Source organism: Loxodonta africana, chromosome 19 (genome assembly GCF_030014295.1).
Source record: "Loxodonta africana isolate mLoxAfr1 chromosome 19, mLoxAfr1.hap2, whole genome shotgun sequence".
Classification (NCBI taxonomy): domain Eukaryota; kingdom Metazoa; phylum Chordata; class Mammalia; order Proboscidea; family Elephantidae; genus Loxodonta; species Loxodonta africana.
The window spans coordinates 35353160-35368715 of NC_087360.1; positions in this window are offsets into that span (position 1 = coordinate 35353160).

The following is a 15556-nucleotide window of genomic DNA, read 5'->3' on the forward strand; positions in this document are numbered from 1 at the left end:
AGGAGCTGTAGGCTGCGGATAGCCCAGATCCCCGCTTATATCCAGGGTGCAGGTCTTTCTTGGGCTTCCGTAGGGAGGTAGAGCATTCTCCCCACTGCCACGTACAACTTCATGACAGAGAGAAAAACAACCCAATCCAGAAAAGACCTGGAAGACTCACATGACGATCTCCAAAGGTGCAGAAAAGGGATTTGGCAAAATTCAACACCCTTTCCTGAATTAATTGGAAAAAAAAGGAAAAAACCACTCATCGAGATAGGAGTGGAAGGGAAATAGGAATTGTTTTTCTTTTTTTAAAGAGGATTAAGGGCATTTTATGAAAAGCCCACAGCTAGCATCATACTCAATGCAGGACGACTGAGAGCTTTTTTATGAAGATCAGGAACAAGACAGAGATGCTGTCCACTCTCACCACTGCTAGTCAACATCCTTCTGGAAGTCCTAGCCAGAGCTATTACACTAGTAGCTAGAGGGGAAATATGAAGACAGATAGATACAAATAAATAGAAACATAGATACATAGATAGATGGATGATAGATCGGATAAGAAAAGATAAGATACAATAATAAAAAAAATGAATGCACAGTATCCTCATCGGGAAGGAGGAAGTACAATTCATTTTCTCAGACAACACTTACCTATATGTAAGTGAGCAAGCTGGAAAGGGAATGAAGGGAACATGACCACTGACCAGAGAAGGTAAAAGAAGAAAATACCTAGGAAGAAATATCACCGGGAAGGTGAAAAACGTGTACACAGAAAACTCTAGACAGTGACTAAAAGAAATGAACAAGGAAGGCCGAAGAATTGGTCTTTAAATTACCGTGTTGGTATAGTGGAAAAATTAATAAGTTGCAAGAATCCATAGAGAGACAGCATGCAGAAATCCAAAAGATTAACAATAAAATTACAGAATTAGACAACGCAATAGGAAGTCAGAGGAGCAGACTCGAGCAATTAGAATGCAGAGTGGGAAATCTGGAGGACCAGGGAATTAACACCAACATAGCTGAAAAAAAACAGATAAAAGAATTAAAAAAAATGAAGAAACCCTAAGAATCATGTGGGACTCTATCAAGAAGGATAACTTGCGTGTGATTGGAGTCCCAGAACAGGGACGGAGGACAGAAAACACAGAAAGAATAGTTGAAGATCTGCTGACAGAAAACTTCCCTGACATCAGGAAAGATGAAAGGATATCTATCCAAGATGCTCATCGAACCCCATTTAAGATTGATCCAAAAAGAAAAACACCAAGACATATTATCATCAAACTTGCCAAAACCAAAGATAAAGAGAAAATTTCAAAAGCAGCCAGGGATAAAAGAAATGTCTTCTTCAAGGGAGAATCAATAAGAATAAGTTCAGACTACTCAGCAGAAACCATGCAGGCAAGAAGGCAATGGGATGACATATACAGAGCACTGAAGGAGAAAAACTGCCAGCCAAGGATCATATATCCAGCAAAACTCTCTCTGAAATATGAAGGCGAAATTAAGATATTTACAGATAAACACAAGCTTAGAGAATTTGCAAAAACCAAAGCTACAAGAAATACTAAAGGAAATTGTTTGGTCAGAAAACCAATAATATCAGATACCAGCACAACACAAGGTCACAGAACAGAACATCTTGATATCAACTCAAATAGGGAAATCACAAAAACAAATTAAGATTAATTAAAAAACAAAAGCTCAAAACAGGGAATCATTGAAGTCAATATGTAAAAGATCACAATAATCAAAAAGAGGGACTAAATACAGGTGGCATAGAACTGCCATATGGAGAGGGACACAAGGCGATATAGGACAACACAAGTTAGGTTTTTACTTAGAAAAATAGGGGTAAATATTAAGGTAACCACAAAGAGGTATAACAACTGCATAACTCAAAATAAAAGCCAAGAAAAACGTAACGATTCAGCAAACATAAAGTCAAATACTATGAAAACGAGGAACACACAATTTACAAAGAAAAACATCTCAGCACAAAAAAGTAAGTGGAAAAATGAAATTGTCAACAACACACACAAAAAAGGCATCAAAATGACAACACTAAACACTTACTTATCTATAATTACTCTGAATGTAAATGGCCTAAACGCACCAATAAAGAGACAGAGAGTCTCAGAGTGGATAAAGAAACACGATCCGTCTATATGCTGCCTACAAGAGACACACCTTAGACTTAGAGACACAAACTAAAGCTCAAAGGATGGAAAAAAATATATCAAGGAAACAATAAGCAAAAAAGAAGAGGAGTAGCAATATTAATTTCCGACAAAATAAACTTTAAACTTAAACCCACCACAAAGGATAAAGAAGGACACTACATAATGATAAAAGGGACAATTGATCAGGAAGATATAACCATATTAAATATTTATGCACCCAATGACAGGGCTGCAAGATACATAAATCAAATTTTAACAGAACTGAAAAAGTGAGATAGACACCTCCACAATTATAGTAGGAGACTTCAACACACCACTTTCGGAGAAGGACGGGACATCCAGTAAGAAGCTCAATAGAGACACGGAAGACCTAATTACAACAATCAATCAACCTGACCTCATTGACTTATACAGAACTCTCCACCCAACTGCTGCAAAGTATACTTTTTTTTCTAGCACACATGGAACATTCTCTAGAATAGACCACATATTAGGTCTTAAAACAAACCTTTCAGAATCCAACACATCGAAATATTACAAAGCATCTTCTCAGACCACAAGGCAATAAAAGTAGAAATCAATAACAGAAAAACGAGGGAAAAGAAATCAAATACTTGGAAAATGAACAATACCCTCCTGAAAAAAGACTGGGTTATAGAAGACATTAAGGAGGGAATAAGGAAATTCATAGAATGCAACGAGAATGAAAATACTTCCTATCAAAACCTCTGGGACACAGCAAAAGCAGTGCTCAGAGGCCAATTTATATCGATAAAGGCACACATACAAAAAGAAGAAAGAGCCAAAATCAGAGAACTGTCCCTACAACTTGAACAAATAGAAAGTGAGCAACAAAAGAATCCATCAGGCAGCAGAAGAAAACAAATAATAAAAATTAGAGCTTAACTAAAGGAATTAGAGAACAGAAAAACAATTGGAAGAATTAACAAAGCCAAAAGCTGGGTCTTTGAAAAAATTAACAAAATTGATAAAGCATTGGCTAGACTGACTAAAGAAATACAGGAAAGGAAACAAATAACCCAAATAAGAAACAAGAAGGGCCACATCACGACAGACCTAACTAAAATCAAAAGAATCATATCAGATTATTACGAAAAATTGTACTCTAACAAATTTGAAAACCTAGAAGAAAGGGATGAATTCCTGGAAAAACACTACCTACCTAAACTAACACAATCAGAAGTAGAACAACTAAATAGACCCATAACAAAAAAAGAGATTGAAACGGTAATCAAAAAACTCCCCCCCCAAAAAAGCCCTGGCCCAGATGGCTATACTGCAGAGTTCTACCAAACTTTCAGAGAAGAGATAACACCACTACTACTGAAGGTATTTCAAAGCATAGAAAATGACGGAATACTACCCAACTCATTCTATGAAGCCACCATCTCCCTGATACCAAAACCAGGTAAAGACATCACAAAAAAGAAAATTACAGACCTATATCCCTTATGAACATAGATGCAAAAATCCTCAACAAAATTCTAGCCAATAGAATTCAACAACATATCAAAAAATAATTCACCACGACCAAGTGGGATTTATACCGGGTATGCAACTAAAATGCAAGGCTGGTTTAATATTAGAAAAACCATTAATGTAATCCACCATATAAATAAAACAAAAGACGAAAACCACATGATCTTATCCTTTGATGCAGAAAAGGCATTTGATAAAGTCCAACACCTATTTATAATAAAAACTCTCAGCAAAATAGGAATTGAAGGAAAATTCCTCAACATAGTAAAGGGCATCTATACAAAGCCAACAGCCAACATCACTCTAAATGGAGAGAGTCTGAAAGCATTTCCCTTGAGAACGGGAACCAGACAATCACCGCTCTTATTCAACATTGTGCTAGAAGGCCTAGCCAGAGCAATTAGGCTAGACAAAGAAATAAAGGGCATCCGGATTGGCAAAGAGGAAGTAAAATTATCTCTATTTGCAGATGACATGATCTTATACACAGAAAACCCCAAGGAATCCTCCGGAAAACTACTGAAACTAATACAAGAGTTTGGCAGAGTCTCAGGTTATAAGATAAACATACAAAAATCACTTGGATTCCTCTACATCAACAAAAAGAACATCAAAGAGGAAATAACCAAATCAATACCATTCACAGTAGCCCCCAAGAAGATAAAATACTTAGGAATAAATCTTACCAAGGATGTAAAAGATCTATACAAAGAAAATTACAAAGCTCTACTACAAGAAATTAAAAAGGACATACTTAAGTGGAAAAACATACCTTGCTCATGGGTAGGAAGACTTAACATAGTAAAAATGTCTATTCTACCAAAAGCCATCTATACATACAATGCACTTCCGATCCAAATTCCAATGTCATTTTTTAAGGTGATAGAGAAACAAATCACCAACTTCATATGGAAGGGAAAGAAGCCTCGGATAAGCAAAGCATTACTGAAAAAGAAGAAAGTGGGAGGCCTCACTCTACCTGATTTCAGAACCTATTACACAGCCACAGTAGTCAAAACAGCCTGGTACTGGTACAACAACAGACACATAGACCAATGGAACAGAATTGAGAACCCAGATATAAATCCATCCACATATGGACAGCTGGTATTAGACAAAGGCCCAGTGTCAGTTAATTGGGGAAAAGATAGTCTTTTTAACAAAATGGTGCTGGCATAACTGGATATCCATTTGCAAACAAATGAAACAGGACCCATACCTCACACCATGCACAAAAACTAACTCCAAGTGGATCAAAGACCTAAACATAAAGACTAAAACGATAAAGATCATGGAAGAAAAAATAGGGACGACATTAGGAGCCCTAATACAAGGCATAAACAGAATACAAAACATTACCAAAAATGACGAAGGGAAACCAGATAACTGGGAGCTCCTAAAAATCAAACATCTATGCTCATCTAAAGACTTCACCAAAAGAGTAAAAAGAGCACCTACAGACTGGGAAAGAATTTTCAGCTATGACATCTCCGACCAGCGCCTGATCTCTAAAATCTATATGATTCTGTCAAAACTCAACCACAAAAAGACAAACAACCCAATCGAGAAGTGGGCAAAGGATATGAACACACACTTCACTAAAGAAGATATTCAGGCAGCTAACAGATACATGAGAAAATGCTCTCGATCATTAGCCATTAGAGAAATGCAAATTAAAACTACGATGAGATTCCATCTCACTCCAACAAGGCTGACATTAATCCAAAAAACACGAAATAATAAATGTTGGAGAGGCTGCGGAGAGATTGGAACTCTTATACACTGCTGGTGGGAATGTAAAATGGTACAACCACTTTGGAAATCTATCTGGCGTTATCTTAAACACTTAGAAATAGAACTACCATACAACCCAGAAATCCCACTCCTCGGAATATACCCTAGGGAAAGAAGAGTCTTTACACGAACAGATATATGCACACCCATGTTTATTGCAGCTCTGTTTACAATAGCAAAAAGCTGGAAGCAACCAAGGTGTCCATCGACGGATGAATGGTTAAATAAGTTGTGGTATATTCACACAATGGAATACTACGCATCGATAAAGAACAGTGACGAATCTGTGAAACATTTCATAACATGGAGGAACCTGGAAGGCATTATGCTGAGCGAAATTAGAGGCAAAAGGACAAATATTGTATAAGACCACTATTATAAGATCTTGAGAAATAGTATAAACTGAGAACACATACTTTTGTGGTTACGATGGGGGGAGGGCGGGAGGGTGGGAGAGTGTTTTTTACTGATTAATTAGTAGATAAGAACTACTTTAGGTGAAGGGAAAGGCAATACTCAATACATGGAAGGTCAGCTCAACTGGACTGGACCAAAAGCAAAGAAGTTTCCGGGATAAAATGAATGCTTGAAAGGTCAGAGGAGCAATGGCGGGGGTTTGGGGACCATGGTTTAAGGGGACTTCTAAATCAATTGGCAAAATAATTCTATTATGAAAACATTCTGCATCCCACTTTGAAATGTGGCGTCTGAGGTCTTAAATGCTAACAAGCGGCCGACTAAGATGCATCAATTGGTCTCAACCCACCTGGATCAAAGGAGAATGAAGAACACCAAGGTCACACGATAACTAAGAGCCCAAGAGACAGAAAAGGCCACATGTTTTTTTTTTTTTAAGAGACAGAAAAGGCCACATGAACCAGAGACCTACATCATCCTGAGACCAGAAGAACTAGTTGGTGCCCGGCCACAATCGATGACTGCCCTGACAGGGAGCACAACAGAGAACCCCTGAGGGAGCAGGAGATCAGTGGGATGCAGACCCCAAATTCTTATAAAAAGACCAGACTTAATGGTCTGACTGAGACTAGAGGAATCCCGGCGGTCATGGTTCCCAAACCTTCTGTTGGCCCAGGACAGGAACCATTACCGATGACAACTCATCAGATATGAAAGGGACTGGACAGTAGGTAGGAGAGAGATGCTGATGAAGAGTGATCTAATTATATCAGGTGGACACTTGAGACTGTGTTGGCATCTCCTGTCTGGAGGGGGGATGGGAGGATAGAGAGAGTTTGAAGCTGGCAAAATTGTCACGAAAGGAGAGACTGGAAGGGTTGACTCATTAGGGGGAGAGCAAGTGGGAGTACGGAGTAAGGTGTATATAAACATATGTGACAGTCTGACTTGATTTGTAAACATTCACTTGAAGCTCAATAAAAGTTAATAAAAAAAAAAAGAAAAAAAATTATCGTGTTGGTGAAGAATACTGAATATACTGTCAGAAAAATGAACAAATCTGTCTTAGAAGAAGTACTTCCAGAATGCTCATTAGAAGAAAAGATGGTGAGACTTCGCCTCAAGTACTTCGGACATGCTATCAAGAGGGACCAGTTCCTGGAGAGGGACATCATGCTTGGTAAAGCAGAGGGTCAGTGAAAAGAAGAAGACCCTCAATGAGATATATTGACACAGTGACTGCAACAAAGGGCTCAAACATAGCAACGATTGTGAGGATGTCACAGGACCAGGCAGTGTTTCCTTCTGTTGTACATAGGGTCGCTATGTGTTGGAACTGACTCAATGGGTCCTAACAACAGCAACAGCTAGAAGAAGTTGCACCATCACTAGCCAGAGTCTCTTACAGCTGTGACAAGATTTGAGGAAGTGCAGCATGAGGAATACTAACGACAAATCATGACCTGCTGAGGATACGGTTATTTCCTTCCAAAACAAGGTACATTTGTGATTCACCATGGGTTTTATCATTTTAAGCATCAACCTCAGACATGTATGTTGTGTAAATGAAGGTCCACCTAATCCAAAACAGCTACCCCCTTCACAGCAAATGACTTATTCTTTCTAAAACTTACTATCTGTATCTGTAAAATGGAGTCAGTAGCATCCCCTCCCTCACAAAGTTGTCATGAGTATTCCATGAGTCACATTTGGAACGCATTTAGCACAGTTCCTGGCTTGCTAAAGGTACCTGTTGCTGTTGCTGCAGGTGTTTTAATTCAGCAACATAGAAGAATGGCTTTCATGTCACCTTTCAGCAGCCATTGCAAAAACATTCTACAGCAACACTTTGCCACACAGTTCATTTAAATGAGATAAAGAAGATGAGGTGCCTAGATGTGCACCTGGCATATGGTGATGCACAAAAACAATTTGATAGGCATGAGGTTGTTTCCAGATGGGGTTATTACGAAGAAAGCTGCTTTAAACATTAGTGTACCGTTTTTGTGCGTGTGTGTGTGAACACAAATCTTCATTTCTCTAGGATAAATGTCCAGGAATGCCATTCCTGGATCACATGATAGTTGCATGTTTAGTTTTTTATGAAAGTGGCCAACTATTTTCCAGAATGTCCATACCATTTTACATTTTTATTATCAATCGATGTATGAGTGATCCAATTGTTTACATCCTCTCCAGCATTTGGATTTATCAGTCTCTTATTTTGCCATTCTGATAAATATGTAGTGGTTTCTCATTATAGTTTTATTTTGCATTTTCCTGGTAGCTAATGATGTTGAACATCTTTTTATGTGAGCTTATTTGTTGTTCGTATATCCTCTTGGGTGAAATGTCTCTTCATGTCTTTTGCACACTTTCTAATGTATATATATAAAATTAAAATTAACTGTTGAGTGTTGGGAGTTCTTCATATACCCTAGATACTAGTCCTTTTTTGGATAGGTGGCTTGCAAATATTTCCTCATAGTCTGTAGCTTCTCTTTTCATCCTTTTAACCAGGAATTTCACAGAGCAAAAGTTTTTACTTTATTTTTTTAAAAATCGCCGTGTTTATTTATAAAAAGACATATTTATTTATGTTTGCAAACAAGTTTCAAAAACAAAAGAAAACATACGTGCTTCTACTTATTAATTTTTTTCAAAATACCAACAGCCCTCATGCTGTATGAAGGTTTCTAAGGATTTATTAGAAAAATCAACACAGTTCACTCACAGTTCACCAAGACATCGCTGAACTAACATGTTTAGACAAAAACAAAAAGGAGTAAGATTCTCTTGTAGTTTGATAGTTTGATTTAATTTTATTTGCCTGAAATAAAAGAATTTCAAGCATCTTTCATTATGTAGTTGATGTCTCACATTACACAATCTACTAAATCCTGAACAAAAGGTTATAGTAAGTTTTTCAAAAATTTTAAAATTAAACAGTTATTTCAAAATCATAAAGTAGTACATGTATTTAAGAAATTAATTAGAACAGATGCCATAACTTCATTAGAACACCACTGCTCATGTTTTGTTTTTAACAAAGCATTGCTGTTATCTATTTGGCTATTAGTATTAGCAACTTATGTACAATATTTAACAAGTTAAATTGTAGGCAAAAACTTAGTACAGTTTCAATAGAAACACCTCCCCTTCCCTTTTTTCCCCCTGAAAATACAGCAGTATCTAAACACTAATTTTTCTCTTCATCCGTGAAAGTTTTTACTTTAAATGAAATCCAATTTGTCTATTTTTCCTTTTACGGATAATTTTCTTTCATATCAGGTCTAAGAACTCCTTCCAGCCCCAAATTCTGAAGACTTTTTTCTTGTTTTCTTCTAAAAGTTATATGGGTTTACATTTTACATTTAAGTCTGTGATCCATTTTGAGTTAATTTTTGTATAAGATGTGAGACTTAAGTCAAGGTTCATTTTTTACCTGTAGATGTGTAATTTTACACCATCAGTTTTTGAAAGGGCTATCTTTATTCCACCTAAGTGCTTTGCACTTTTATAAAAAATTAGTTGGGGGTGGGAGACCCAGAGCAAGGTAGTGACATCAACAGATCCACATTCTTGTCCCCCCACAAAAACACCAAAAACTCAGCAGAAACTGGCAGAAACAACTTTGTCGGAACTCTGGAAACTAGTCAGATGATTACACATTCTAAGCAAATGCTTAATTAAAAAAATGGCAATATTAACACAGTAGCAGATCATTGTTTTCCCAGGTGCTGTGCCTGACCCCATCTTGGCTCAGTGGATGTCTTAAAGCACTGGCAGCCCACAATCCCAGAGAAGGAGCCTGATCTCTGGCTTCAGAGGGAGCAGAGAAGACTTTATTCACAATTACTGTGTGTGTCTGTCCTAACCAGTCTGGGGGATGCCTAAAGGAGTGAAGCAGGCATTTGTCTCCATATGGATTGTCTCAGAGCTCATGCAGGGCAGAGGGGTGGTGGTCAATGACCAAAGGCTGTAACTACCTGTAGCTGCCTGGGGTAACAAGTGAGGGTAAAGCATACAATAAAAGCCAATGGAGAACCCCAGAAGAGAGTTTCTTTGTGAAATTAGGGCTTTCTAAAGCATCATGAATATGGTGGAATCAAGAAAGTCACACACATGCCCAGGGAAAGATAGCTGCTCATAAAATACCTGAGAATTCCCTATGTTTCCACTTCAGGCTGATGATTAAGGTCAGTGCTAACGGTTGAAGGACAGCCACTGCAAAGAGCAAATCTGCAAAGACTGGCAGAAGTTTTCAAAGAAATCTGTTTCACAACTCTAGATGAACACAGGTAAGAAACAAAACGTCAAGCATAGCGCACAACTAGGAAGGCAGTCTTTGTAAAAGCAGACTTCAGATTTGAACAAATAAGAATAAAACAGCAGACCCTGGAAAAGGGTAGAATCTGATTACCACATTATAATATTCAAACGTCCCATTATGAACAAAAAATGTAAAGGCATACAAAGAAACAGAAAAGCTTGCTTCATTCAAAAGCAAAAAACAAAATAAAGTGACAGAAACCATTCCTGTGAAAATCCAGATAATGGACCTACTAGACAAAGACTTGAAGGCAACAGTATTAAATATGCTCAAAGACCTAAAGAAAACCACCCGGAAGCAAAGGAAACCAGAAAAATGATTAATGAGCAAAATGAGAATATTAATAAAGAGATGGAAGTTATGAAAAGAAACAAAGCAGAAATACTGGAGCTGAAATGTTGAATAACTGAAATCAGAAATACACTGGAGGGGTTCAAAAACAGATTTGAGTAGAGAGAAAAAAACAATTGGTGAACCTGAAGATAGGGCAATTGAATTTATTGATTCTGGTGGTGGAGGATAATGAAGAAAACTGGACTGAGTCTAAGGGACTGGTGAGACACATACATATTATGGAAGTTCTGAAAGGAGAAGAGTGAAAGGGACAGAAAGATTAGTTGAAAAAATAATGACCAAACACATCTAAAATTTGACAAAAGGTATAAATCTACACATCCAAGGCCAATGACCTTCGAGTATAATAAACTCAAAGAGAGAATATTGAACCCATCAAGAGAAAAGAGAATTGTTGAATGCAAGTGATAATCAATAAAATTAAGCAGAGATTTCTCTTCAGAAACCACGGAAGCCAGGAGATACTGGAGTGGTATATTTAAAGGGGCCGAGGAGGCGGGTGTGAGTGGAAAGAGCTCTCAACCAATAATTCTATATTTGGCAAAATTATCCTTCAAAAATGAGATGAAATTAAGATATTTGCAGATAAATAAAAGCTGAACATGTTATACCGTTAGACCTGCTCTACAAGAACTCCTAAATGGAGTTCTTCCAGTTGAAATGAATGGACACAACAGTAACTGAAAACTGTATGAAACCAAAATACAAACTATTAGTCTCTACTCATGAGGAGCAAAAGAGTAAGAAGGCAACCAAAATCCCAGAGAAGAAACAAATCTGCAAGGCTGATAGCCTACATGAGGCACAGCCTCACTTACCTTGAGCCTAGAACTAGATGGTACCTGGCTATCACCATTCACCATTCTGACTGAGGTCACAATAGATGGCCCCATATAGAATGGGAGAAAAATGTAGAACAAAACTGAAATTCTAGAAAAAAGTCCTGACTAACTGGACCAGTTGAGACCAGAGTACTCCCTGAGACTATTGCCCTGAGACACTCTTTGAACCTTGAATAAAAACTATCCCCTGAGATCACCTTGTAGCAGAATGGCAGAGTGGCACACACAGAGAAAAAGCATACTACCTATAATAACAGTGCTCTACTAAAAAATCATGTGTATGAGACCAAAAGGTCAACATTAATTCTAAAGCAAAGATGAGAAGATAAGGGGGCAGGGAAACTAGAGTACTGGAAATGGAACATCCAGAACACAATTAAAGAGAATGTTGACACATTGTGAAAAATATAACATGTCCTAGGCTGGGTTCTCTGAGAAGCAAAACCAGTAAAGTGTGTATGTGTATAAACATATAGAGAGAGAAGAGATAGGGAAATTTACATGAAGGAAATGGCTCATGCAGTTGTAGAGGCAGGAAAGTCTCAAGTCCGTGGGTCAGGCTGAAGGCTTCTCCTTTCCCCACACAACGTGTTTGTATATGAAGAGTGAGCAAGAGGGCAAGGGAATGAAGGAAACACAACCACTAACCACAACATCTAAAAGAAGAAATTACCTAGGAAGAAATATCACCAGGAAGTTGAAACTCTCACAAACAGAAAACTAGACCACGACTAAAAGAAACAAATAAGGAAGACTGAAGAATTAATGCCTTTGAATTATGGTGATGGTGATAAATATTGAAGGTTATAGTGGTTCTACACATTGTGGTGGCAGTACAGTTAGTGGTGGCAGTTTAGGTTGTGGTGCCGTTATAGTTGGTGCTGGGAGCAGAGGTGATGGTGGCAGCTCAGGTGGTGGCAGCAGTAGAGATGTTGGTGGCAAGTAGAGGTGATGGTGGCAGTAGAGGTAGTGGCGACAATAGAGGTTATGGTGGCAGTAAAGGTGGTGATAACCACCAGTATACGTGGTGCTGGCAGTGTAGCTGGTGGTGGTAGTATAGGAGGTGTGGGCAATATAGGCAATAGTGGTAGTATAGGTGGTGCTGGCAGTAAAAGGGGTGGTGTTAGAATTGGTGTCATTTGTAGTGTAAGTGGTTGTCTTAGTCGTCTGGTGCTGCCAAAGCAGAAATACCACAGGTGGATGGTTTTAACAAAGAGAAATTTATTTTCTCACAGCCTAGTGGGTTACAAGTCCAAATTCAGGGTGTCGGCTCCAGGGGGAGTCTTTCTCTCTCTGTCGGCTATAGAGGAAGGTCTTTGTCCTCATCTTTCCCCTGATTGAGGAGCTTCTCAGGTGCAGGGACCCTGTGTCCAAAGGCTGCACTCTGCTCCTGGTGCTGCTTTCTTGGTGGTATGAAATCCCCAACTCTCTGCTTTCTTCCCTTTCCTTTTATCTCTTGAAAGTTGAAAGGTGGTGCAGGCCACACCCCAGGGAAACTCCCTTTACATTGGATCAGGGATGAGATCTGGGTAAGGGTGGTGTTACAATCCTACCCTAATCCTCTTTAACATAAAATTACAATCACAAAATGGAGGACAACCACAGACTACTGGGAATCATGGCCTAACCATGTTGATACATTTTGATACACACATTTTGGGGGGAACATAATTCAATTCATGACAGTGGTGATGTCAGTATAGGTGGTGGTGGTGGTAGTATATGTGCTGGTGACAATATAGGCAGTGTTGGCAATGTAGGTGATGACGACAATGTATGTGGTGGTGACAGTATAGGTAATGGTGGCAGTATAGGTGGTGGTGCCTAATCGGTGTGGGTAGCACTATAGGTGGTGCTGGCAGTATAGATGGTGGTTTAGGCAAAGGTTGTGGTGGCAATAGAGGTGGTGCTGGCAATAGAGGTTGTGGTGGAAGTAGAGGCAGTGGTGTCAGCACAAGTGGTATTGTCAGTAGAGGAGGTGTTGGCAATAAAGGTCGTTTTTGCAGTAGAGGTGGTTGTGGCAGTACAGGTGGTGATGGCAGTACAGGTGATAGTGGCAAATAGGTGGTAGAGGCAGTATAGGTGGTGTTGATTATATAGTTGTGGCAGTATAGTTGGCGTCAGTAGAGATGGTGGTGGCAGTAGAGGTGGCGGCAGCAATCTCAGTGTTGTTGGTAGTATAAATGATTACGGCAGTATAGATGGTGATGCCAGTATAGGTGATGGTGGCGGTACAGGTGTTAGTGGCAGTATAAGTGGTGTTGGCAATACAGGTAGTGGTGGCAGTATAAGTGCTGATGACAGTATAGATGCTGTGGTAGTATAGGTGTAGTGGCAGTATAGGTTATGGTGTTAGTATATGTGGTGGTGACAGTCTAGGTGGTGGTGGCAGTAGAAGTGGTAGTGCCAGTATAATTGGTGATGGTAGTATAAGTGGTGGAGGCAGTAGGGGTTTGGTGGCAGGGCAGGTGGTGTCATTAGAGGTGGCTGTGACGGTAGAGGTGGTGGTGGCAGTGTAGGTGTTGGCGGGAGTATAGGTGGTGGTGGCATTAGAGGTGGTGGTGCCAGGTTAGGTGGGGTGGTAGTATACATGGTGGTGATAGTATAAATGGTGGCTGTAGTATAGGTGGTAGTGGCAGTAGAGGAGATGGTGGCAGTACAAATGGTGGTGCCAGTACATGTAGAGGTCACAGTAAATGTGATTTTGGCACTATAGGTTGTGGCCATTGTAAAAAGGGGTTGTGGCAGTAGAGGTAGTGGTGGCACTAGAGGGGGTGGTGGTGGAGGTGGTGGTGGCAGTAGAGTTGGTGGTGGCAGCAGAAGAGGTGGTCAGAGCAGTATAAGTGGTGGTGGAGGTATAGGTGTGGTGGCAGCACAGGTGGTGGCAGCAGTTCTAGTGGCGGTGGCAGTTACAGTAGTTATCTTATGCTAGGTTCTCTAGAGAAGCAAAACCACTGATAATTTTGTCTCCTAGACCAGATTTACAAGAAATTCCATTACCAAATCCTGATTTAGTTCTATTTCTTGATGGGTCATTCTTTTTTTTTTTTTTTTAGCTTTTACTGAGCTTCAAGTGAATGTTTACAAATCAAGTCAGACTGTCACGTATAAGTTTATATACACCTTACTCTGTACTCCCACTTGCTCTCCCCCTAATGAGTCAGCCCTTCCAGTCTCTCCTTTCGTGACAATTTTGCCAGCTTCAAACTCTCTCTATCCTCCCATCCCCCCTCCAGACAGGAGATGCCAACACAGTCTCAAGTGTCCACCTGATATAAATAGCTCACTCTTCATCAGCATCTCTCTCCTACCCACTGTCCAGTCCCTTTCATGTCTGATGAGTTGTCATCGGTAATGGTTCCTGTCCTGGGCCAACAGAAGGTTTGGGGACCATAACCGCTGAGATTCCTCTAGTCTCAGTTAGACCATTAAGTCTGGTCTTTTTGTGAGAATTTGGGGTCTGCATCCCACTGATCTCCTGCTCCCTCAGGGGTTCTCTGTTGTGCTCCCTGTCAGGGCAGTCATCGATTGTGGCCGGGCATCAACTAGTTCTTCTGGTCTCAGGATGATGTAGGTCTCTGGTTCATGTGGCCTTTTCTGTCTCTTAAAAAAAAAAAAACATGTGGCCTTTTCTGTCTCTTGGGCTCTTAGTTATCGTGTGACCTTGGTGTTCTTCATTCTCCTTTGATCCAGGTGGGTTGAGACCAATTGATGCATCTTAGTCGGCCGCTTGTTAGCATTTAAGACCCCAGACGCCACATTTCAAAGTGGGATGCAGAATGTTTTCATAATAGAATTATTTTGCCAATTGATTTAGAAGTCCCCTTAAACCATGGTCCCCAAACCCCCGCCATTGCTCCTCTGACCTTTCAAGCATTCATTTTATCCCGGAAACTTCTTTGCTTTTGGTCCAGTCCAGTTGAGCTGACCTTCCATGTATTGAGTATTGCCTTTCCCTTCACCTAAAGTAGTTCTTATCTACTAATTAATCAGTAAAAAACACTCTCCCACCCTCCCGCCCTCCCCCCATCGTAACCACAAAAGTATGTGTTCTCAGTTTATACTATTTCTCAAGATCTTATAATAGTGGTCTTATACAATATTTGTCCTTTTGCCTCTAATTTCGCTCAGCATAATGCCTT